This window comes from Myotis brandtii, unplaced genomic scaffold (genome assembly GCF_000412655.1).
Source record: "Myotis brandtii unplaced genomic scaffold, ASM41265v1 scaffold990, whole genome shotgun sequence".
Taxonomy (NCBI): Eukaryota; Metazoa; Chordata; class Mammalia; order Chiroptera; family Vespertilionidae; genus Myotis; species Myotis brandtii.
The window spans coordinates 681,226-701,969 of record NW_005372122.1 but is presented as its reverse complement, the minus strand read 5'-3'; the positions used below and the strand labels follow the sequence as shown (position 1 = coordinate 701,969).

General features: G+C 42.0%; 1 protein-coding gene across 1 annotated transcript in view; it reads right to left on the bottom strand.

Annotated features, from left to right (window-relative positions):
- The window catches only part of EBF2 (early B-cell factor 2), a gene marked incomplete at its 3' end in the record, with an annotated part of 196,239 nt that overhangs the window by 57,648 nt on the left and 117,847 nt on the right, over positions 1-20,744 (bottom strand). The gene's annotated exons all lie outside the window — the stretch shown is intronic.

Genomic DNA, 20,744 nt, shown 5'->3' with positions numbered 1-20,744 from the left:
CCCTCCTGCTCACCACCACCCTCCTCCCCCCCCACACACACCCTCACACACAGAGGGGGCCTGATATTTTCAGCCAATGTGCATACACATCAGAAAATGTTATGTTACCACTCAAAGACAGAGTCAGTCTGTGCAGGGTACACGCTGGGGGTTTTATGATTAATAACAAGAGTGAATGTCCTTTTACTCCTTCTTATAGATTATCCAGAAAAAATAAAAGCACAGAATAATGGTCCGAGGTCATCATTCGTAAGACATATTTTTTAAGCCAATAATCTCCTAAATGAACTAATTTAAAAATGGGGCATCTTTAATCAGATAAGTACATCCACCAAGAAAAATGGCAGATGCGGCCTTTTCAGCGATTTATGTATTTAATGTTTGGAAATTTGTTTCAAAATACAATAAGTTTTTCATTTATTTTACTTGCAGAGTCTTTTTCCTTAAAAAAAAAAAAAAATCCAGCTTTTGCAGTGCTAAAGTCCCAGGTGAGCTAGGCCTATTTCCCTTTCTGTTACTATGACAACGAAATTTTACCGCAGTCCCAAAGTCCCTTCAGAACTCTCACATCCATGCCTTGAATTAGAACTTTAAAGGAAAAGATATACATTTCCCCCAGAATTTACCAGCAAAAATAAGAAGAAATCAACCGTGCTCCCAAAAATCCTATTTTAAAGCAACGGTTGGTGAGATGCTCGCATGCTGACCTCGTGTTTATTGTTAATTCTTTACAAATCACACAGAAGAACTAGAGAGCACTCCAATGGATGGTATTTCACACTTCAAAAAAAAAGGAAACCTGATGAAAGATAAACAGTAAATGATAAAGGAGGAGAGGAGGGGAATTGCACTTTTCTGAGCGTTTTATTTATTTTTTTCTGTGAATCTCTTTTTCTCTAGACTTGCTAAAAATAAGTGGTCAAGTGTTCCTGCCCCCTATCTAATGAATAAGGTTGGGTGTGAATTTAGAAATAACAGTTAAATACTTTTTCATTATCTTATAACATCTGCTTTTCACATCTCCCCTGTAATCTTTTTTTTTTTTACTTTGAAGAGTATAACCATCTTTTTTTTTAACCTTTTCTGGGCGGGAGGTGCCCACCCAGGGGCCTGCGGATGACAAGGCAGAGGAAAGGCTCCCAAGGCTTCGCGCAGCGGCCTGCAAACTCGCAACCTGCCCGCGCTCCCAAAGTGCGCCCAGTGTCTGCCCGCAGCCCTCGGAGCACTTTACAACGAGAGCCGCTTTTATTTGAGAAAAGATGGACTCGGAGTCAAACATTGTGCTTTTGACAGGGAAACAGTCTTCCATTCGTGCGTCTGCCGAGTCCTCTGCGGGCTCCGCCGGCGCTGAGACGCTCTCCGCAGACTCGGAACTTGCCTTTTCCCTGGGAAGTCTCTCTCCAGACAATAGTCCCCACCACCCCCCCAAGGCCGAAGCAGTGATTCACTTCTCGCCTCCTATATCACCTCCACCTCATCCCCCCCACCCCACCCCCAAAAAACAAAAAGCCCACTAGAATCAAATCAAGTGCTTTCTCTCACTAACTCCTTGATTTGGGGAAAGTTTTCCCACAATTGGGCTCCTTATAATGCTTTCTGTGTGTGTTATACTTCCCCTTACCTACCCCACCCTTCCTCCGAAACGTATCTGGTGAACACATTAATGTTCATGAAGGCGTTATTATAGCCATGGTGTGGTGGGTGGAAAAGTGCAAAGGAGATAAATGTTTACATAAAATCAAATTGGTTTAGGGAAACGAGGGGCCTGCTGAAAGGCTTTATTCATTTTTAAATTAGGACCCTTAACAGTCCTTAGGACGGAAAACACCCAGCTTTGACTCATTTTGCTGGTTTCAACCTACACAGCCCCCTGCACACTAAAGATATAACATTCTGTTCACCAAGGCTAGGAGAGTGGTGGGGGAGGGGGGCGGAGGAAGAATCCTCTTATATTGTATAGTACTTTGTAAAAGAGGCTTAGTCATTTCTATTTCTAAGTGGCCAGCACCAGAAATTATGGCCTGGATAGTTTATATGTGGACCTAGAAATTAATTTAAAGGAATTCTGGGGCTTACTGACATCTCCAATTTTTTCTCTTCTTTTTACTGATGTCTTCCACCTGCCTCCTTGTACCCCGCCACCCATCGTGCTCAGGGGCTTGGTACAGAACCCTTTCCTGACCAAACCAGCCATTAAACACAGGGTAACGTTCAGGGAACAAATCCCCTGGGTCCAGATCCCTCCGCAGGCAGAGCTGCCTGCAAAATGTCAGCTCTCTCTACTTAGAAATGGGAAACCGAAATGAATTTCAAGATTCAGACCAAATGTGTAGATTCTCATCGGGATGGAAGTTATTTTCACTTTCTCCAAAAAATGTTGACTATATAAATGTGATCACCACTTCGCAGGGCCTCTAATCTCCTTCCTTAAGAGGATGCACTAACTACAGGTTTATCCTCCTTTTATAGATAAAGAGGAACAGAGAGGTGGGGTCAGACATGGAAGCATGCAACAGAATGATGAATCTCAGAGGGAGGGGAGGGTGAGAAAAGATTAACCAAAGAACTTATATGCATATATGCATAACCCATGAACACAGACAATAGTGCAGTGAAGGCCTGGGGAGGGGGTGGCAGCAGGGTGGAGGGGAGTCAATGTAATACTTTCAACAATAAAGATACATTTACAATTATGAACTCAAGTAAACTTTAACTGAAAAATAATTTTTTAAAAAAAAAATATTCCCTCCTCCCCCCAAAAGTGAACTCAAACCCTCAGATTTCAATCAAGTTCCTAGGTCAACCAAAGGGCATTCCTTCACTCTATAAATATTTATTAAATGCTGACAGTGAGCTAGTCTTGATCTGCTACCAACTAACTTTGTAACCAAGTTACCTCGCTTCTCTGGGCCTTGGTTTCTTCAAGTGTTAAGAGGGTTTAACCGGATTATCCCTGGGGTCCTTCCAGCATTACTAGTCTGTGCTTGCTAAGAAAAACACAGAGAGTTGAAAACCCACCAGAAATGGCTACATTGGGGGCAGAAACCACTGAAGGCAACAAGATCATCACTTATTGAAGCCCAGCTGGAGGTGGGAACAGGGCTTTTCTGAGAGATACATCAAGCCCACTGCTCTGAGAGTGAACGAAAGAGGCAGGAATGGCTGATGGGTAGAAAATGGAGCATCTTGGCTGATGCCTTGGCCGGTATCATGAGCTTGATGGGCAGGTTGTTGAGCGAGATGCACCTTCCCTTAGCATCCTTTCTCTAAGCTTCCAAGGCAGGAGAAGGTGGCTCAGGAATGTCATAGACCACAGCCACCTCTGTCCCTGCTCACCATGCTTTGTGGTCCATCAGCTGAAGGGTACAGGGTCACAGAGGACAGGGAAGAAGGCTAGCCAAATGCCTATTCTGTGTCATGCTCCCAGCTATGTTCTTGATATTCATTGCCTCATTTATTTTTCACAACTTTATGAGTGGCAAATCATCTCACAGCTAGGAAAACAAAGGCGCCAAGAATTTATAAATTTGCCCAAGACCACACAGCTGGTAAGTGACGAAACAAGAATTTAAACCTTGGCCTTTCTGGCAACAAGTTCCATCTGGCATCCTATATTTCCTGCACCAATTAGGTTGCGGTGTTGGTTGCAAGGCTCTGTGAATATACTAGAAACCATTGAACTGTACACTTGGAATGGGTGAAGTGTAGTATGTAAATAATATATCAATATGGTTGTTTAAACAAAACTTCAGAGCCCTGGCCGGTGTGGTTCAGTTTGATGAAGTCATCCTGTACACCAAAAGGTTTCGGGTTTGATTCCCGGTGGAGTGTGTATGGGAGGCAACTGATCAATGTCTCTCTCTCTCTCTCTCTCTCTCTCTCTCTCTCCCTTCCTCTCTCTAAAATCAATGAACATATTGTCAGGTGAGAATTAAAAAAAAACTTCAGAAAATATGGCCTAAAAAAGCAAAGACAGCAACAATAACAACAAAACTATAAAGGATTCAGGTTTCTCGAAAATTGAGAGGATGATAGCACACCAAGAGGAAAACATTAGGTCAAAGATAGTGGCATGGAAGTAAATGCTACTATTGAAAACCCCTGGTGAGTTCATTTATTTACTGACTTGATAGTTATTAAGTATGCAATATTTGCCACCAATTTTCAGGCATGATGGCAGACAAGATGGACAAAATCCTTGCCCTCATGGAACACACAACCAAACTATTCAAAATATGCTTCTGCAGATTCTGAGATGAGTCTGGAGACCTCTGAATAAGGGTCTGAGTACAATCCCAGGGGCTTACCTAGTACCCAATAAATCTCTTCTCCTCCCCATTCTCTGGAATATTGGAGCACTTAGCACTGTCTAAGAATAGTATGAAAGCTTCTAGGTGACTCTAGACAAGTGCTGAGCACATCCCAGATAGAAACTGATATGTAAACTAGATGCACAAATAGGATGTGGACTTAAGGTCTGGTGGTAGGACAGGGAGGGATCTCTAAACCACAGGAAGGATAACCACTTAATATTAATGCCATAATCTAGGATTACAACCAATGATCTGACTAGTACAGAACCCAGTATAATATTTCTCCAGCTGTGTGGAAGAAGAGGCCATTCAATTTACCTCCAATTTGAAATCCAAACTCTAGTGCCTTCTAAGAAATTGTAATGCATAACATCTTTAGGAGAGCACTATGGAAGGCACAAAAGCTTCTTTAAACAAAAAGATTAGAGGAGATGTATATCAAAAGAATGTGAACTTGGCACTAGTAACAGCTACCATTATGCAGAGCCTTACTCTATGAAAAATAATTTGTAAAACACCTTTCATTTTGAAATTTACTTCCTTTAAAAAGATCTAATTCTGCCTACTCTGGAAACAATGTCTGTGATGATATGGCTACATCTATGCACCATGGGGATGAGAACACCCTCCACAATTTCCAAGGCCAAGCACGGGTTTGCTGTAGTATCTGGTTCTCTCTCTGCCACCATGGCCACATAAGTAGGCTGGATCACTAAAGTCTGAGCCATTTCAGAATTAGCCTGAAACACTGTAGGTGCTTAAAGGTCTATGTCCATTGATTTTTGAGGAAAACACAATTTATCTGGATTAACTACTAAACCTCCTTTTCCAGAGTCCTATAAATTAAAATGCAATTGGCTTCCACTGTTTGGGAGTGTTTCTGAAAATAAGGTAACCCCTTTCCTTTAAAACACTCTCATATCATTTCTGAGCACTACCAAATATAGGGACAGGCTGGACCATAAAATTGTATGTGAAAGGAATGGACAGTTGCCTCTCTTCTCCCAGGACCCTCTCAAGCTAACATCGTTTGAGAAGTAGTCAGAGTGAGAGCCTGTGCTGGAGGGTCATACCCAGAGGGCCACTTGCTCACTCTGAGCTATGTGGTAGGAAAACTCCTAAGATCAGTGGTCGGCAAACTCATTAGTCAACAGAGCCAAATATCAACAGTACAATGATTGAAATTTCTTTTGAAAGCCAAATTTTTTAAACTTAAACTATATAGGTAGGTACATTGTTATTAACTTAATTAGGGTACTCCTAAGGCTTAGTAGGAAGAGCCACACTCAAGGAGCCAAAGAGCCGTATGTGGCTCACAAGCCGCAGTTTGCCAACCACTGTCCTAGGTGATTGGTTTCCACTTGACACTAGTGTAAAGCACAATGATAATGATCCAGCTTTAATCTAGGTCTTCGCTGTGATATCCTCTTTGAACCTTCCAGCAACAGAGAACTCATTTTCCTCCCCCCAAACCTCCAACAGAATCCAAACCCGGCAGTCCACGTAAGGTGACGGGCAGCCTTGGCCTGAACACCACTTGCTTTTGAGAAATCTGTTGATGGTTTAGGTGTCAGCCCAGGTAAGAAGCTCTAAGGATCTTATGGGAGTCTCATTTAAGTCCACAAATTTAAGTAGACTCTGGGATGTCAGACTCTCCATGGATTCTTGCTGTATCCTATACATTTGACAATAGGGCATCTGAGAATGCACGGTACTTGAGATTTGCTTGGTAAGATGGCGCTGGTGCAAAGGTCCAAGAAGATCCACAGAAAGGGGGAGATGGCTTAAAATTTTTAAATGAGTGGCTACTTTAGGCTTAAGTCAAATACTCATTTTTATAAGCTGATTTTCTATGTAATCCATTTATTATACAATCCCTTAAAAAGTAAATATCTATATGTACAAAAGGCTAAGTTACCAACCGTATGTCTATCTGACCCTCTGGCCAGTACATATGATGCACACTGGCAATTTAAAAATAAATTTTGACTCACTTCATATAAAGCTCTCACTGGTACCAATTGCATGTGTGTTTTAATTTTATGATACTATATTATATTTACTATTTTGACATGTAATTTTTTGCAGTAACGTAATTACCACACGAATCTTTCTTCTAATTAATTTCCCTTCAATGTGTACGAATCTGTGCACCAGGCCACTAGTAAATACATAAACAGAGAAGGTATAGACTCTTTTCCCTTCAATGTGCACGAATCCGTGCACCAGGCCACTAGTAAATACATAAACAGAGTAGGTATAGACTCTCCCGTCTCCATACATTCCTATGGAAGGCTCATATTACCACTAAAGCTTATTCACCTAGACTTTTTCAATAAAAGGCCATTTCAGATCCAACAAATTTAAGTTTACAGAAATCTTTAAGCAATAAATTTTCTTACTTCCAACTATACTCAACCTTTCTAACTGCACTTAGCTAAGGACTTGTTATGATGATGATTATAGTAATAACTAGAGGCCCAGTGCACAAATTTGTACATGGGTGGGGTCCCTTGGCCTGACCGGCGATTGGGGCCAATTGGGGCTGTCTTGCACAGTCCTGATCAGGACCAATTGGAGGCGGCCAGCCACGGGGAGGGACCGCGGGAGGTTGGTCAGCCACGGGAGGTTGGCTGAGGGAGCGCACTGACCACCAGGGGGCAGCTCCTGTGTTGAGCATCTTCCCCCTGGTGGTCAGTGAACGTCATAGCTACCGACCGGTCATTTGCTCAACAGGTCATTCAGTCAACCAGTTGGTCGTAATGGTCACTTAGGCATATATATATCCCGTATTTATTCACCACATATTATTTGTCATGCATGCTTTCACTTAATCCCCCCAACTCTGAGAGTAGGAGAATTAACGTCCCCATTTTACAGAGGAGATGAACAAGGCTCAGAAAGGTCAGATTACTTTCCCAAGGTCAGACAGTTAGTAAGTGGAAGAGCTAAGAGTGAAACTCTGGTTTAAGGCTCAGAAAGGTCAGATTACTTTCCCAAGGTCAGATAGTAAGTGGAAGAGCTAAGAGTGGAACTCTGGTTAGCCCGACTCTTAGAAATATATTGCTCTGGCAGGAGCTTGGCAAAGCTTCTTTTGAAGCAGAGGTGGGACACATTGCCAAGCAGCTCTTTGTTTTAGGAGACTAGTGCCTCATTGATCTACTTGGGGGATCACAGCACATCCTTCATCTTACTCCCTGGATATGAGAGTGGAGTCATTCTTCATGTTGCAAAACAAAACAAGCAAACAAACAAAAAAAGCCTTTCATTCCTGTCAGGGACTTCATTCTCTAGAAATTCTGTGGCTATTTTGGAGTGTGCAGAGGAAGATAAGCAAGTCTATTAGATATTTGGAAAACAAGATGTCTCAAGAATCCACATGGTCCAATGATGGCACAGATCACACAGCTGCAGCCCTCTGCAAAAAGAATGTAGAAGACTGCTAGAGTGTGTGAGGAAGACTCAAGCCCATTTGTCCATGAAGACTATAAGGAAAAAAGCCTGAAGTCATATGTGTAACATAAGTTGAATTAAACCTTGGAAAACATTTTTTGAGAACCAAGTCAACAAAGCTAACTTTAGAAAGAATTATCTGAGGGACAGAGGGGATTCTCCTACAGTGGAGATGTTTAAATAGACCATCGAGTTAATTCCTTTCATAGCAGATAATTTCAGACTTTGGGGTGTCCTTAGCAAGCCATCTTCACACTATGTTGAGCCTTCTGTAATTATTATTATTGTTATTATTTGCTTACTTAATTTTTATTGGGGACCTTTACTTCCTTCCTTTGTAAGATGAACTCCTAGGAGTAGTGAGGAATAGTTATGCATGCAAAGTATTTGGGTAAATGCCTGATACCTAGTAAGTTAGCTCCTTCACCTTTCACCAGGCATACTTGTGCCCCGTGCCCCCTCTCCCCTGAATTTCCCCTTTGTCCCTGCCCCCCCCCATTTTAAAATGGCCTGTTTTCCATACCAAGTTACCAGAGGGACTTGCCACAAATTCAGATTTTGTTCTTCCTCTACATTCCTTATTTTTCACTATTAACATATATTCCACTTGTAGATCTTCCCTTAATTTTTAGGGAGAGATTTTAAAAAAAAGAATCTGTAATTAATCTACACAACAGATTGCAGGAAGAGAACAAAAACAACCAAAGATGAAGGGCCCAAATCCTCGTCACTGTTTTCAGTAAACAATGGGCCGACAAAATAGTTCAGAGCTACATACACTGACTCTGGTTCCTACCTGGCAACAGGCCATTTTCTATTTGGCATTCACGCCAATTACAAGCTCCTGGAAGTGGCATTTCAGTTTGGCAATAGTGCCTTCGTTACCAAACACACAGCCTCAGGAGTAAGATCTGCTATATTCATTTAGGCACCAGGAGGGAGCGACTTCCCCCACTGTGTAATCTGACTCCATATCGATAGACTTCATTTCAAAGCCATTTCATGATTTCTTCTGGAGGGAATGTCTCCCATAGCTCCAGTGGCAAGCAACTGACTGTAAACAGTTGCCGAGGTGCCAAAACAAGGAGGCCACTTTGATTCTCCACTTATTTTTGACCAGCAACACACTGCAGTTTCTGAGAACCAGAGGTTATAGGTTAGAATATTTTTTCTTCTACATTCAGACACATCTTCCCTCTCCTGAATTCCATTACTTGGCACTACGAGACTCACAGGGGAAAAGCCTCTAAGGAAAAGTCCTTGTTTTTGCACTCGAATGGAAATCTGACACCATTAATGAAAATAATAATTGAACTCTTTGGGCCTCACGTGGACTGAAACACACTAAGAGCATGTTTGCAATTTCAATTGTCCTCACAAAATGTCTTTGGAGGGCTCATTGCAATGTGCACAGCTCCATCTTCCTCGGTTTTCTTTTTTTAAAAAACTGTATCCTCCTTTTTGCTGTATCCCTTCCTCTTTCTTCTCATCAAGAAAAGGGGAAAAGACTGGGTGAAACTGAACATACAGACTGAGTTCAGGAATCATCTTTCAGTGAGGCTTCAGAATTAGACTACAAATCTATTTCCCTTTCTAATGCCACGACTACTCGGTGAAGGAGAGAAATGAAGTTATTAGCCAGCCATCAGCTTAATGGGTCCTTACCGTCCTATTTCCTTAGTGCCCCTTCTGCCGCCTTCCCTTCCCCCTTCGTCCGCGGCCCTCCCCGCAAGCTCATCTATGCTAGGCTGAGCAGTGAACACCAATTACACCAAGAGCCCTTTGCTGCTGCCTGGTCCGCTGGTTTTACTGTTTTGCCAGATGGTTGAGGCCAATGTGCAAAACTCTCTACCCTACCATTAATTCATAACTTGGTAATAACTTTCCCACGGCTCCAGGAAATTGAAATGAAGTGCAAATGTGAATATTTGGAAAGGGAATCAAGGTTGGACAACTCTTCTGCACCTGCCAGAATAGATACCAGTCAGACAAAAAGGTACCCACAGGCTGAAATGCTACTTTCCCGAAGCTAAGTCTGACTGATTCAATAAGCAATATTGGATAAAGTGGAGAATGAAGTTCATAGTGTGGGCTTCTGTCATAGCTATCTCTCTGCAGTTTTCAGCTTTATACCTATTGCACCTATGGGTCTATTCACTAATGACCTTGAGTTTGAGCATCTATGTAATATTATATTCTTATGACAAAGTCGTAGATTAGCAGATATGAGTGCATTCTCTTGCTAAGACAGGACACCATCCAATGTTTGTTAGCATCATTAAACTAAAACTGACTTTTCACCTGCTCCCATACCATATGCAGCTGCAAATTTTTAAATTAAACTATGAAGCCATGCATAAATTTACATATATTACAGACTAGCCTCTCCATTTAACATGCAAATGTACTCCAATGTTTCAGAACACCTTCTGTCGCTAATTAATTTGCTGAATTATAATTAGACTAATCCTGCATAATTAATAAGCACAGATTTTTTTTTAATTTGTAAGCAGCTTGAGGAGATCATTCACTTCCTTCTATAAACTGCTAAGTAAGTGTTAAAAAAAAATCTGGAAAGAACATGTGTGAAAAGGTATGTTTGATGTCGCATACAAACTCAAACTAGCGTGGAAGATACAGAAGTCAGTATTGATAAAGGTACATGTTTGAAGCCAAGATTCAAACAATTAAAAAAAATGCACTCAGAGGATGGGGACTAATTCTCCCTTTGTCTCCTTGTATATAGTATTTTATTCTCTGCCTTCTATCCATGGGATCTTCTAAGATCACAGAGGCGGGAGAGGATTAAAGGAACCGTATGTTGTATTAGGAGAGATAATGATATTAACACTCCACTGTATATCAAAACACTCTGTGCATGCTGGGTGCTTATAAGCCCCTTTGATGGTATTTGGAATCATTTTCATTTTGGCTGCCAAAAACACCCGAGATGCATCCAGTGGAAACAATTAAGTTCCATTAGTACTGTATCCTTTCGGTAATGATTACAATGAAGGGTCCTTCTTTAAAGCTGAAGAGTACAGTCTCAAAGAAACGTAAGCATCTGTGTGCTTGAAAACGTGAACCTATATAATTTTACAACCAAGCGTGAAGCTGAATTTTGACCTGAAAAATAAACCAGGAAGAGGAGAGCTCAAGGTAGGTAGATGACTTTCTGGAAAATTCTAAATATGGTGGGAATCTGGAAGGCCAAGGTAAGCTTAATAGATAGTCATGCAAATTGAGAATGAATCTAGAAAGTGGAAATGCGTGCTCTGGCAAAGGAAGTGCTTACATTTCAAAGAGAGGAGAAATAACTTTAGAGAAAATACTGAGCTCCTTGGTCCTTCCACTCGGCAAAATCACTAACATTAGTGGCCAAAAGATTCTCGGGCCAAAAGAAGAGAGCCGCCTGAATGAGCCTGGCTTTTTATCACTTCGTTTTTACAGTGACTCTATACACAATAGAAACTTCATCTGAAGGATGGGAAACAATTTTCCCAGGTTTCTCACCATTACTTCTCACTATTAACCATAAATATATGGACAAAGCTAGGACATACACTAGCTTTGGAGTTGAGAAGAAAGTTAAAAAGATCACTGGCCCCTCAGAGGCCTGTGCCCACCGCCCGGAGCAGATGCCGGGGAGCCAGACTGAGGGGAATCTCTGGAGACTCAGCCTAGATTCCTTTTTCTTCTCCTTGTCTAGGAGGAGAACCTGAGGCCGCTCCCTCATGGGGCCACCGCAATGACTGACCGTGGAGAGGAACTACTTTGAAAGCACCTGAAAAAAGCTGCAACAATCTTTCTGAGCAATGGTATTACTTGGAGAGTTTCGGAAACATCAGACATTTGGGCAATTTTTCTGAGTCTCCCCATCCAAGGAGATTAAATGGTTCAGGAAGATTTTTTTAAAGCCTGAAAGAAAGGGAGCTTTCTGTGCCTTTCATTGTTACTCAGAAGGAACATAACAGCAGCTGGGATAATAATACCAGTAAGAGGCAAAAATTAGTTTCTTTTGAAAAATATGTGATAATGTCTTCACTTTTCAAGAAAAAAATCATTCTGATGTTCTTTGCTCATCTTTTAGACTCTCCATAATCCATTTTGAGTGGTTATAATAGGAAACCTGATTTCTCTCCAGCCAGGGAATGTGTGAACGGAGGGTCTCCCCATCTCCCATAAAGCGCTGGGCCGAGCCCCCACTACTGGAGCAGAGCTTTGAGACAGAAGAGCCAGACAACTCACCCAGTCAAGTCCCATGTATTGACAGGCGAGTGGTTTGGTTTAAGTTTGGGGTTTTTAAAAAATATTTTCTTCAGCTTTGCCCAATTTCAAAATATGTACCAGTGGGAGAGAATAGAGAGGAAGCAATTGTGATCCAGGTGGAGCTGGCTTTTGAGAAATTCCTGACATGTTCTCAAGAAGAAAGAGATATGACTGTGGCACTTAGACACTAAGGTATAAAGCAATTGGTTAACAAACCCACATCTTCCTTCGGCTAACGCATTTCCCCCTCATCTGTGCCTTCCAGGAAATTTCTCTCATTTTATATTTTTGGCGGGAGGATTTTCCTCCACAAACATTCTAGTTTATGCTTTGATTCATTCTCTCTCCTTCCCTTTCTCTCCTTTCTTTTCTCTCCCCAGTTCCCAAATTCAGGATGGGATGTTGTGCTTTTTAAGGGCTTCATAGACGTTGATGGGGGGCAGTGAGTTGGGAAGAAGGGGTGACGGAAGAAAAGAAACCAAAAATGATAATTACATCAAGGCTCTATTTCATATAGAGAAGTTCATGCTGCCGCCTCTCTAGCCACGAAGACCCATATTCACAGCTAATGTAACCTTCATGCCAAAAAAGGAAAAAAGAAAGAACGTGTAGCCTGACAGGTAGCAGGTGGTACATATGGAATTATCATTGGCTATTAACACCAGGTCGGGTATCATATTAGCCACTCTCAGACTGCATTTGCCAAACCCACATAAAATTTAAAACCAGGTATTTCAATATTGTGTCGCTGCCTTGGCAAAAACAGGTTTTCTTATGTTACTCATAGTAGAGACAGCCGCCTTTCATTAGAATTTTTAAACTTTTTTCTTAAAGGAAGAACTAAATCTAGTTGATATAAAAAAGAAACTGGGACAAAAATCAGGTCAAGAATTTGATACAAAAAGCATTTAGATATGGCTAATATTCCAGGGTGTTGTCTGTCGGTTTAGCATGCCACGATTACATTAATGTAATCTCAAGCCAACTCCTGTAATCTCCATGAGGTTTCAGGAATCAGTCATTATTTCCAATTTTTTAAAATTCAAACTTTATTGACTCTAAAGTCCCTATTAACTCTATAGGAATCACGAACTTTTTGGAGATTTCCAAATCTTAGTACCAAAAATGGAACCTTTCTTTTAAATGCCATGAAGAGATTTTCCCCTTTTCTTCATTATCTAATACCAGTGCATTTTGTATTCACGCTGGTCATCTCACAGAGACCACTAACTAGTCAGTTGTCACTTCTCCTATGAGTAGATAACAAGAATCTCTTCTTTCATTTTCTCTTTGAAAAACTGAGGCGCCAACAAAAAAACATGTAGTGATGGAACCAGGACCCATCTGGCCCCAAGCACCCTCCACTGGGAACACACACAGTCCCTGGGCACTTCTCCTGCTCTGTCCTCTATGTCTAATCTTTCTTTTGCATACCATATCACACTGATGCTCAGAAATATTCTGGTTTACTAAAACGAGGTGAAACCGAGCCTCTGCATTTCTTTTTAAAATATATTTTATTGATTTTTTTTAAAGAGAGAAAGAGAAAGGGAGAGAGAGCGAGAGAGAGAATCATAGATCTGATAGGGACACATTGATCGGCTGCCTCCCATACACCCCCTACTGACAACCTTTCAGTGCACCAGACAACGCCCAGCCAAGTGAGCCACACCCGTCAGGGCTGAGCCACTTGATTTCAAAAATGAAGGCTAGGCATAAAATGCTCCACCCCATTTGAATGACTGGGATTTCTCACCCCGGGTTCAAAGAAAGGCTAAATGTGAATGGGGCAGATTCATGTGACATCCCTAAGTCAGCCCCAGTTTGCTTAAAACAAAACTCTGGCTTCATTTTCAGGTTTCAGAAGTCTGAGCCCAGCCCAGCTCCAGCTTTCCGAATAACATCCAAACCGATGCGATTTGTTTTCTTCAGGCCATTTCTAAAGATGAAAGTTGATTTTAGATACTTATTCCTGCTCTTCATTAAATGAGATCTATCCTGAAAGCCTGGCACAGAATATGTGTCTACACAGCAAGTTCGCTTGAGACCATAAACTCAGAATGATTCAAATAAAGAAAACCTTTCTTGAGAAAAAGATTGTGGGAATATTTGATAGCTACAAGGATCCTAAACTTTAAAATAGTTCAACTGTTCATTCCTTTTGCCAGAAAAGATATCATTATTGTATCAAAACTCACAAACACACACACACACACACACACACACACACACACACACACACACGCGTGCTCCACAAAGTAACACAAAACAATATTAGTTGCCTTTAATCCCCAAAACTCAGCTGAGATCTTTAGTGACCTTGGCTGTCTCCCCCTCCAAATGCCTTTGAAAGAAGTGCTGATAAGCCAAATAAACCATCGAAAGTTTTTGTTGGAATGCAGCAGAGAATTAAATAAATGACTAAAGTTTTGCCCTAGTCAGTTGGCTCAGTGGATAGAGTGTCTGCCTGCAGACTGAAGTGTCCTGGGTTCAATTCCAGTCAAGGGCACGTACCTGGGTTGCTGGTTTCATCCCCGAGGTTGGGGCAGGGAGGCTACCAATCGATGTGTCTCTCTCACATTGATGTTTCTCTCTGTGTATCCCCCCCCCTCCCTTCCATTCTCTAAAAATCAATGGAAAAGTATCCTTGGGTGAGGATTAACAAAAACAAAAACAAAAGACTGAAATTATAACATCATGAGGGGAAAAAAGTTCTGGGTAATAAACCCTTTCAATATAGAATAATCTGCCTCTACTTGGTTTTACCCAAGTGAGCCTTCACTGCCCTGGAGTTGAAAGTTGGGTGCGTGGTTTCTCCCCAAGCAGTGACTAATGGAACACAGCCTTAGAGAAAAAGATTACTTCCCTGGGGGATTCGGCAGCTGACCTGGAAGTATAGAACATCTCCGCCCTTCACTCAGAGGTCACAGAGCCTGTTCTGCTTTCTCAGGGAGATGCCAGGACTTAAATGAGCAGCAGGACTGGGTCCAGGAGCCTGGGAAAGCAATGGCCACAGCTCCCTGGGGAAGACGCCCAGCAGGCCACGCAGCCACGCTGGGAGAAAGGCGGGCCTAGGCAGCCCTAGGCAGCCCTGGCCAGACCGGCATTCTCTGCGGACTCAGACACCAGGGATCCGATGCCAGTCTCTCCCTGTCAAAGTCTACACCCAGAAATGGCACACAAGTGCCTCTGGCCCAACACTATCATGCAGTAGATTATGTGTCTACATGCACTGTTCACTTGAGACCATGTAATCGGATGACTCAAATAAAGAAAACTGTTCCTGAGAAAAAGGCCTGGGAATATTTGATATCTACAAAGATCCTAAGGAAGTCATCTTGTCTCAGGCATGAGTCAGAGTCTATTGGCTGCTCATTCATCTGGAATAAAGCTATAATTTAGCCATTCCTCCTGGTAGAATCGACAGAACCTGAGAAGTCACCATCCCTCAGTTTGCCAAGGTGATTCCAACAACACTATGTCCAAAAAGCAGCCAAGCATCTATTCCATGTCTAAAGTTCTTTATTTTAAAAAAATAAATAAAAGGAGATTTCATCAATCCCAGTAACACGATTGTAAGTTTTCATTTGATAATGCAGCTTCTAAGCTAATCAAAATGTGTTCCCATCTCCTGCTGTTATCCAAGGTCTGGAGTGGGGGTTTGGGGTGCATTTTTAGTTCAAGTTTCACATGAGTCAACTGAACTAAGTCAGTTCATGGTCTTGCACAGTTTGTTCTAGTCTTTATTATTTTGTTAGGTATATATTCTATCTTGAGGCTGGCCAAGATTATAATAAAACCACCTTGTTGTTGTTGTTGTTAATCCTTAGCTGGGGATATTTTTTTTTCATTGCTTTTCAGAGAGAGTGGAAGCGAGGGAAGGAGAGAGAGAGAGAGAGGGAAATATGGATGTGAGAGACACATGGATCAGTTGCCTCCCACATGCACCCTGACCAGGGCCAGGAAACAAACCTGCAACCCAAGTACATGCCCTTGAACGGAATCAAACCGCAACCCTTTGGCAGTCGGCTGACGTTCCACCACTAAACCACACTGGCCAGGGAAACACCTTTTATTTATTTTATGAACAAAGATAATCACATTAACTTTTATATTACAATATTTTAAAAAGTGATAAAGCAGTCTGTGAAATAATTTTGTTCTGAACTATTTTAACCTGGGCTGAATGTATACTCTTCTCCTAATGAGATGACTCAGTAAAAAGTGAAGGTAAATGTCATATACTTTTCCTGTGATCTATATAATTAATCTCTCATGCTTATGTTAATACCGATAATGTAATGTAGGAGGCACTGTGGCCTAGAGGATAAAGCCTCAGAGTAAGGCAATCCTGTTCAATTACTGTCTATATTACTGACAATATTTTCACCTCTCAGTGTTTCACTTGCCTACTGTCACCCTTCAGACACATTCCTCACATATCTTCCCTGTAAAATTGACTAATACCTCTGAGAGATGCTGGGAGAATTACTTAGGTGCTTTGGGAAACAACCCAAAACACCTTTTAGAACTTTCTTGTGAAATAGCAGATATTGTTAATGTCTCTACCGTAGAGTCAACCTTCTGGTAAATAACCATGACACATTTAGCAAAATGTCTACTCAGTAAAAATGATCTCACGCAGGTGATCCTCCACCAGTTTATTTCCAGAGAATAAATTACACAGAAGGAGGGCACGATGGAGAGTAATTAAGTCGCCAAGTTAAGAAGGGATCAATGCTCACACTTTAGGGGTTAAACCAAGAGCTGATTACTCTGGGAAGGAATTCACATCCTGTATTCAGCTGTAAAATAAACTAGGAGTTCTGTGTTTGGTGTCTGAAACATCTTTCGAAACACTAAATCAATTTAATATCAATAATTGCCAGATATATGCTAGATTAAATGAACCAACACAGATAGCTTTGTTCGCAGAGAAAACAGGGCCAAATGGCTTTCATGAGCATGACTAAGCCCGAAGTTTTGCGGTTCCATAATCAGATGTCTGAGCCTGGATTCCGACTCTTGCAATATATAGTTTTGGCACAAGACATTATAGATCCAGCTATCCCCTGGCTGTAACATCTATGCTGACTATTCGAACAGCAACGTGACATCTAAGGTGCCCTTAGTAGCTACACCTGTGCCCACAGGTGCTCAGAAACGCACCAGAGGCACAGAAAATAAGCAACTTGCTCTCCAGCTTAGGGCTGAGGCTTTCCCAGACCTGTTTCTGGGGTGCTCCGGAAACACCTGCTTTGGCCTTGAGGGTGCAATCTTAACAGTGGTTTCAGAAACCGGGCCTGTTCCCACAGCTCTCCAGCAGCCCCATGGCGCTGGTCATTTTCCTATTGTTCTGATTACAAGACCCAGTGGGGCCCTGTACCTTGAAGTATTTTCACCTCAGCCCCTGAGAATGGTTTCCTTTTCTGGAAATTTTGACATATGTTTTCTCCTTGTAATACTCTCAATTTTGAGAAGTTATGAAAGATTTTATCCCTTAACAACCCTGTAAATTTCAGGATTTCTCTCAGGCTCTCTTACCTAGAAAAGAATGAGCTTTTGCCCAGCTGGTGTGGCTCAGTGGTTGAGCAGCCACCCATGCACCAGGGGGTCACTGGTTCGATTCCTGATCAGGGCATATGCCTGGGTTTGGGGATCAATTCCCAGTAGAGGTCGTGCCGGAAGCAGCCTATCAATGTTTCTCTCATTGATGTTTCTCTCTCTCCCTTCTCCCTCTCCCTTCCTCTTTCTCTAAAAAAGCAATAAAAACATATCTTTTTAAAAAATGGGCTTTTCAGAAAACCATTTCAGAAACAAAGTGGGCTGATGAAGATCATCAGAGTGACTTGTGAGCGTGGAAACTGAGGGATTGTCAGGGCCTGGGCTCCACCACGGACCTCGGCACTTTTATAGCGTATCATGCGGATGTGCAGGGTGGTGCTGAGAGAACATTGGAGCTTGCAGAAGGGGTCTGTGGATGTATCATCTGTTGGTCTTCAATTTTCTATTCTCAAGTTCACTCCCTCCCGCCTCCACCCACCATTACATCACTTGAGCCAGTCCTTATGAATACACTTCATCAGCTGCCTTTTGAAATGTGTGTGTGTGTGTGTGTGTGTGTGTGTGTGTGTGTGTGTGTGTGTGAACTACCAGAAACAAGGAATAGCTCTTTAGGGCCTAATCACTGGGCGGCCAAGCCTCTGGACAGTCTCCTTTGGAGGTCTGTGCAAGCCTCGGGTCAGAGCAGCTGCCTCTGAGTCATGATGGGCTGTGGGGCCCCAAATCCCTTCATAGCTGATCTGGGGAAAGAGAGAAAGCATGCAGGTTTTCATTTCCATAATAGAAAGAAAGCTTTTCTTTCCAAAGCCCTTATAACCCATGCAGGGAAAGCATTTAAAATCGAGTGTGATGATCCCAATACTTTGGTTTTGAAATCCACAAGCTTGGATTTAAATGTTGGTGCAGGTACCAGCCAATTCTTTGCAGGTCCTGTGCTCCTTTGCTGTGTGTGTGTGTGTGTGTGTGTGTGTGTGTGTGTGTGTGTTGATTATAATTATAAGGGTTCCCTTAATGTCCCCATTTACATGATTGCAAACTATTCCTCAACAACTACAACCCAATAGGTGTTCTAAGAGGTCTTGACTCAAACATGCAGTCAGCTCAGAGGGGTGAAGGGAGTTGTCAGTTCTTTTACTGTGAGACAGGACCACCAGGTGAGGACTCCATGGCCCCAGATGCTGAGAACCCACAATGCAATATGTGAGAAGGACCTCTTCGTCCTCTCCATATGGTGGCCCGGTCAAGGGTTTCTGTGAATTATCTGGGACTGAATCAAAGGCAGGCTGGCTCAGTCACTGTCAATACTAATGAAAATGAAAGTTAACTTAGGAAACATCATGTCAGGCCTTTGAAGACTCTCCTCCCACTCCCACCTTTCCTGTCTTTCTAATGTTCTTCCCAAGTCTTGTTAAGAAATAATACACTTTTGCTTGCATTGAATGGTGAGCAAGTCTCCCAGGAAATAGCCCCGAGAGGTGAGACGTCAGTCTTTATACCTTGACTTTGACAAAGGGGAAATATATCTGTCTCTAGGCATCACCTTGTCTGATTCAGAGCTTGCCATAATATAGGTTTCCCTTTAGTCAGAAAATCTGCAGGGGTCCACTCTGCAGGGCGTTCACTGATCCTTCCCACATGTTCCACCTTGTGAAAGCTGAGGCATAAAGACTGATGGCCAGCTCACAGAGACACGAGTCCTTCCCATGTTTCCAGGCTATTTCCTAAGAGATTGGACCGCAACTCAACCCAGGCAATTGTTTATTATTTCGTAGCAAGACTTGGGAAGCACACTAGAAAGTTCTATTCATCACCTTTGAGGCAGTCTAAGTTCACCAGGCTACACGAAAGGGATGAGAAGAGCATCTCCAACAGATCAGATCATCGCTTGAGATCAAGAAGGAAGTCCAGGTGATCTACTTGGGTCCAGAAAACAGAAAAGAGTCTCATGATTGTGATGGTTAGTTTTGAGTGTCAACTTGGCTGGGCTGTAGTACCTGGTTATTCAACTAAACACTATCTAGACATTGCTGTGAAGAAGGTCTTTTGTAAATGTCCTTAACATCTACAGTCAGCTGACTTTAAGTAAAGGAAATTACCCTGGATAAGGTGGGTGGTGGCTCATCCAGTTAATTGAAGGCCTTTCAGAGCAACATCTTATGTTTCCCAGAGAAGAAATGTGCCTCAAGATTGCATCATCAACTCCTGCCTGAGTTTCCAGGTAGCCAGCCTGCCCTATGGGCTGTGGACTTGCCAATTCCCACCCCACAATTGCATAAGCCGATTCCTTTAGATGCCTTAAAATAAATAAATTACATATGTGATATATACATAAACATTTTTCTATATTTTACATACATAATATGTATACATAAATATAAATCTCCCATTGGCTTCTCTCTAGAGAGAACTTCTGTTATTATAGAAACTTGAAGTCACAAAAGAACCCAACAGTACCAAATAGTGGGCATTTTTCTGCCAGGGTGGATGGTCCTGGGTAGGTTGGCTAGTTCTTGGTACACATTAAACTTCCTGGGCACCTTCCTTCTGAGTGTTAGAAGAGGGAGGAAGAGAGGGAGAGGAAATATCACTGTGATTCGTGTTGTTGATGCCTTACAACACATATAAGACTGAAAAGTACTCAGTGGAAATTAACTCCTAAAGAGAGTGACTTTATGGGATATTATTACTGTTGTGACCCAGCTATAGTTAAAGTGTGTGTGTGTGTGTGTGTTTTTCTTCTCTGAGAAATCCCCTATTTTTCCAGAAGGGTTATATAACTCTGATAAGAAAACCTTGTCAGGAATAAAACCTGGCTTGCATTGCCCCAGGAAAAGCCCAGAATATATCTATTCTATTCAATGAAAATAGAAATATAATGAATCTTGCCCAAAGGAACAAGGCTCATTCCCTGTCCTCCACACAACTACAGCCAAACTTTAAGACCATCAGAAACGGGGTTCCCCTAATTAAAATGACAATGAAATAGGTTAGAAGCTGGTTGGGGTAAATGTTTTCCTTTAGGGTGAATTCAGTCAGAAAAGTTTTAAAAGCACAGACAGCATAGATTCCTGAAACATTGACCTTGCTTTCTTTGGGCTGTTTGGCATCTCAAATGGATACACTGAATTTCCACATGCTATAGGAAGA